This window comes from Agrilus planipennis, unplaced genomic scaffold (assembly GCF_000699045.2).
Source record: "Agrilus planipennis isolate EAB-ADULT unplaced genomic scaffold, Apla_2.0 scaffold190, whole genome shotgun sequence".
In the NCBI taxonomy this organism is placed as follows: domain Eukaryota; kingdom Metazoa; phylum Arthropoda; class Insecta; order Coleoptera; family Buprestidae; genus Agrilus; species Agrilus planipennis.
Window position 1 is genome coordinate 211,922 of NW_020442444.1, and position 6,213 is coordinate 218,134.

Genomic DNA, 6,213 nt, shown 5'->3' on the forward strand with positions numbered 1-6,213 from the left:
TAATGTTGCAATTTATACTCTATAAATTACGAGAACGTAGAAATAATAGATCGAATTCTCTATGTATTTCTTAGCATCTAAAAAATACCTATTTTTATCTTGCATTTAAATACTTTTTTGAGAAAAGCATTTTGTATTTTATTTAAAATACTTTTCCAAACGTATTCTCTATTTGTAAAATGCAAAATACATTAAAGTTTTGCTAGTATCACCGATCAAGCTAGATAAAATGATGAATGAAAGTTGCTCACATTGGCCATTGAAGGTATTAGAAACTTAAAATTGAGGCATTTCATGAATGATTTCTAATTCTTTAACTAAAGAGAGCCCAAAAAATTCTAAACTCCTTGGAAATGGATAATCTAAAATATTAGATCGATATTGCTTTCCTGGTTCAATGTTATGGTCAGTGGAATTTTGATTTACCAAATTGATATCGGCACCTGCCAAATCATCACATATCGTACCTTTAGCAAGGAACTACAAAATTCTATAAATTACGACAAAACAATATCGAATTGATATATGTCAGCTGTGTAAAACTTAAAACTACAAGATATTGTTGTTGTGCTAATAAATGCATACAATCCAAAATTCTCAGAAAACGATTCGAAAAATTTAAAAATTTTACTTATTAGATGAACTAAAAGCTAAAGAAACTATGAATTCCATTTCTTTTTCTTTTTATAATATGTAAAAGATCGGAAATAAAATGGAGTCATAAATATTTTGATATAGAATGATTGATGTTGATTTTACATCAATAAAATTATTTGTAACCTTATTGTGGCTCTGATCATTCACGCTAAACAAACTATTTTGGCATCAGTGTCTTTTTTCCAATTAAAATGAGTGACAAAGATAAATAAGGAAGCATGTAGAAGAATTATTTGTTGCTTAACTGAAGAAACTATAACATAAAGAAAAAACTATATCTGTATCACTTCAAACAGAAAAATATGAATCATACTCAACCATCGCAGCTGGTGATATAAGGCAAACACCACTATTAGTCTAGAAAAACTTCAATATTTAAAAAATGAGCAAATACCTGCAAGTTTTCTTAAAAAATATTTTATGCTTAAATAAATGTAGAAAATTAAACAGGTACTACAAGAAAATATTTATTTGAAAAAAGCATTTTAAAAATACGTAGTTTGCATTTAGTATTTAAAATACAAAAGGGAAATCTATTTTGTGTTACTTTTCAAAAACCCTTTTGCACATCTCACAAAATATAGAAAAAAAGAGTTTAACTCGCGGGGGACTCTCCATTATTAAATAAACAGCTAAGTAAATTTAATAAAACTGTCAAGAGTTGACAAGAAATTTTAAACCTCAATATGGATAGGAAGGGGACGAGTTGGTCTGTGTGAGTGTTGTGAGTCCGCTCTTTTAAACCAGTGCAAGACTCTTTGTTAATGTACTTACGTATTTTTATTTGGTAATGTATACATATGTGTATGGAATTATAGTTGGTCCTTATAGTGTTTTGATTATTATTTTATTTTAATTTTGTTAAAAAAATACCTAGCGATCAAAGCGAAAAAAGCATAACTTTTTGGGAATAGCTTTGAAAATCCGTAAACACTTTCATATCTATTTTATTAGGTATTTGATTTGAGAATATTTGTATTAATTGTAAGTTTCAAATTAATAAAGACAGGAATTAGGTTTTCCCAAGAACCATCAGTACCCTCATAGGTCCCTTATTAGGGGTTATTTAAGAAATCGTAAAATACGTGTTTTGTCGATTATTTTAAACTAGTGACCCACCCCAGCTTCGCACAGGTGCAATGCTTCAATGCTATCTATATTAAATGCACAATGTATTTAAGGTATTTAATTGGATAAGAATTAATGCTGTATTGCCTACAATCGCTTCGTAAATAAGTCATTATTTCTCATAAAAAGTAAAGGATAAAAATGGTTATTGTGGGTTATCCCTAAGAGATAGACATATACCATCCCGGACTTTTTTGAAGACCTTTTTAAGATGTACAATATTGTAGTACATTATTTTGATCTATCTGGTAGGGTTCAGCCAGCGTTTGCAATGTAAGCTCAAAAAATGTGTTTATTTACGACATCACATTAGAAACCTCTAAAATTATCAGTGTTTCCCTACTATATTATACATGTATTTTACATATAAACCTTCCTCTTGAATCACTCTATCTTTTGAAAAAAACCGCATCAAAATCCGTTGCGTAGTTTTAAAGATTTAAGCATACATAGCGACAGACAGCGGGAAAGTGACTTTATTTTATACTATGTAGTGAAGAGGGTGTCATAGCAAGTTTAAAGTTGATACACGCAGGACATATTTTCGGAAAATCCTGTATTCTTAACAAATCACTACACCTTCTATGGAATACATTCTCCAATCATGTCTCTATTTTCACTGATAAAGGCTGTGTGTTTTAATCAGTCTCGGGACTGGAATCAGGCATGCATATTTACAAAAATAAAGCAGTTCGACGATAATCGTAAGTGCTATAAATTTGATTTATTATAATTTTTCGTAGTCATTCCTTTAGGAGATGCTCCACTTCAATAAATGCTGTTCGTTCAATCTAAAGACGTATCCACTGACTTTCATTTCCAATTTTGACATTTATGTTAGATGATCTTAAAATTAGATAACTTTCCACATTCATTATACGAGGGTGGATTGATAAGTTTCCGGCCTAACCAAGAGATGACGCCACTAGGCCTACCTTGAGGTGACATTCTATAGTACCATCCTTGGATAGCTTGTAGCTATAGTTTCAGCCCGATCTCCTTGCTAGTGTAGGTTTGACAGCACGCTGAACAAGACGCCTCTGTGGTTTTCGTAAAAATGGAAAAGCAGGAAAATCGTGCTGTCATCAAATACTTTTATTTGAAGGGGTTAACGCCGAAGGAAATTAAAAAAGAGATGGACTCAACACTGGGGACATCCTCCCCGTCATATTCAACCGTTAAGCAGTGGGTTTCCGAGTTTAAAAAGGGTCGTGTGAGCACCTCTGATGGGCCTCGCTCAGGACGCCCCGTTGAGGTCACAACTCCAGATATGATCGAAAAAATTCATCAAATAGTGCTGGGAGACCGCAGATTGAAAGTGCGTGAGATAGCTGAGACCTGTAAGATGTCATATGAACGTGTGCAACATATTTTGCACCAACATTTGCATATGGAAAAGCTCTGTGCAAGATGGGTGCCGCGTTTGCTAACAGTCGACCAAAAATTGATTCGAAAAAACATTTCTACCGCAAATTTGTCATTGTATAAGCGTAATCCAAGCGAATTTTTGCGTCGATTCGTAACCGTTGACGAAACGTGGGTCCACCACTACACTCCTGAAACCAAAGAACAGTCTAAACAGTGGATTGGACCAGGGGAACCAACTCCAAAGAAGGCAAAAACAATTTTTTCGGCGAACAAGGTTATGGCTACTGTTTTTTGGGATGCAAGAGGTATTATATACATTGATTACCTTGCAAAGGGTAATACTATCACTGGTCAATACTACGCAGACTTATTGCAACGTTTGAGCCACGAGGTGAAAATTAAACGACCTCATCTGGCGAAGAAAAAAATCTTGTTTCATCACGATAACGCACCAGCGCACACGTCAATCGTTGCGACGGCTAAAATCAACGATCTAAAGTTTGAATTGATGCCGCACCCTCCTTACTCTCCAGACCTAGCCCCGAGTGACTATTTTCTGTTCCCTAATCTCAAAAAATGGCTTGGCGGTAAGAGATTTGCGGACAATGAAGAAGTAATCGAAGCTGTAAATGGTTATTTTGAGGAGCTTGACGAATCAGTCTATAGAGATGGCATTAATAGACTGGAACACCGCTATGAGAAATGTATCAGCCTTGGAGGAGATTATGTTGAGAAATAAAAAAAAAAAATTTTTAAAAACCTTGTTTTTCTTGGTCAGGCCGGAAACTTATCAATCCACCCTCGTATGTTCGAGTTCTTCTATGAAGATAGTTTTCAGCGAATTACCTTCTGATCTGGCTTCAAATTCTTTTCTCTTTTTGGAAATGTTTTTACTTTATTTGTTAAATTTATTAACTATAGGAATAATTATAATTCCACTTCTCTCCACTCCACTCGAATAAGAGTAGTATAAGTACAGAACAGTTAATAGAGGGCAGGGGTCTAAGAAGTAAAGTTGGTCACTTCTTATGTCCTCTCCATCAACCGCTCCGTTAGACTGAAAACTTTTTACTTTTAATTGTAATTTTTTTTTCAAAGATTCGCTTTTGTAGAAATCAAGAAAAACAAGAATCCCTTTCATGAACCCTTTCAGCACCTTTCTCTTCTCAGGTCGGACAACTGGAGCACAGAGTAGCTTCTCAGGCCAATGTACACCTCATCTTCTTATGGGTGTAAATAATTTCAGTTTTTTTAACGTTCATAATTCAGAGATACGTTCATTTATCTATAGTTCAAAAAATAAAAAATACAAAAATCACAGTTACGACTTAACGCAACAAAAACAGTAGAATTGCGTCAATTGTTATTTTTTCTTTTTTTTATTTTTGTTTTCTATTTGATTTTCTGGCTTTTCGACCGGATGACTAAGTATTTATAACTTACGATTTACATAGGGGATATTTAATAAAGAACGTTGGCAAATCAGAGCGAGAGAGGAAGGGTTGTTGCTTAGCATTAAGAGATATGACAGGGTGGAGGGGTTCTAAGGAAATGTGACGTTCGCAGTTCGCTAATTTTATTTTAATTTTTTTCTTATCTTGGCGGTTAAAATTTTCATTACAATACAAAGCCATTCTTAAAGTACATAAAAGGCTGTTAACAAACATATGTATGTATGTATTTGGATGATAATTTGCAATATTTTTGTTTAATTGCAAAAGAAATCGTTTCTAGGGTTGTTGACTAACAAAAAGGTAAAATTCTGTGTGACGTTTTTTATAGACGACAATTAGAACATAGGTAATTGTAAATGTACATAAATTGTTAGTTTAGTTAAACGTTTCTTTTGCAAGTTGGGAAGACTTATAAAATAAGCAATTTGAGCGTTCTGGTTTAAATTACTCTTACTGAAAATGGTTATGGATTTACCCCCCGAATGTTTGTTAATTGTAAAACGTGACTGTTATCTGTAAAGCCTTATATTTAAATTGTTAGTAAGGTGTAGGCATTTAATGTCAGGTTTTATGCTGTTGTATTCAAGGGGGGGGGGGGTAAAAGATGAAGGGTAGAAATTAATTTTATAATAAATTGGATTAAGTTTTTTATCGGCATTTTGTTTTATTGTTGTTTAATTCTCTGTGCTGTAGGCAGAGGCGGATTAAATGTCAAGAGCGCTCTAGGCTAACACCTCATAGGCGCCCCTCTGGCTGTCATATATTTTGCAAAATACTTTTTTTTTATTAGGTCTTTCCTTATTTTTTTTTAGGTTTAGAACTTTCCGCGCGCCCCTTTTTAACCTTGCGCCCCTAGGCATATGCCTACTTTGTCTTATGGATAATCCGCCGCTGGCTGTAGGGCAGTCTGTAAAAATAAAACTCTTTCACATGACAATATCCCTTTTGACTATTCTTACCTATTCTTAATTTTTGACCATGTTTTCAGTAAAAATTAAAAAAAAAATGTATAACACCAAACAGTTATTTCTTAATCTCTTTAAAATTATTTCTTTTTGTTACATTTCTTGTAAATTGTACATACAAGGTGTTGGTGTGTTTATGGTTTAAAAAGTTGCTTATCGTCAACAGATCTTGTTTAATTATTTTAGCATTTTTCAGATTACGATCACAGAAGTTTTTATGTGTTAGTAGTTAGTTGTGCATAGGTAGTTATTTCTAGATGAGCATATCAATTTACATATACGTATTATTAATGATTTCGAAGTTTATTGATATTGAAGTGTAATAAATATGTATTTATGAGATTTATACAATCAATACTATGTGACGGAAAATACATAGGACAGCACGTAGAGCATACACTGTTTAATAAAAAAGTTGATCATCAAATTTTGCTTTTAATTAATTGGTAAATACAATTCGAACTAAGAAATTTAGGAAACTAGAGGGTGATTGTTTATTAGGGGGAGGGGTAAATGTCTAGATAATGGCCCCCACCCTTGAAGGGGGTTGGGGTGGGTGGGATCGAAAGAGGAGGTCTCCCCCATCACTGTACCATAAAAAGTTCGTGGCGGTCTCACCTCCATAAAAAGTTATGGGGGTT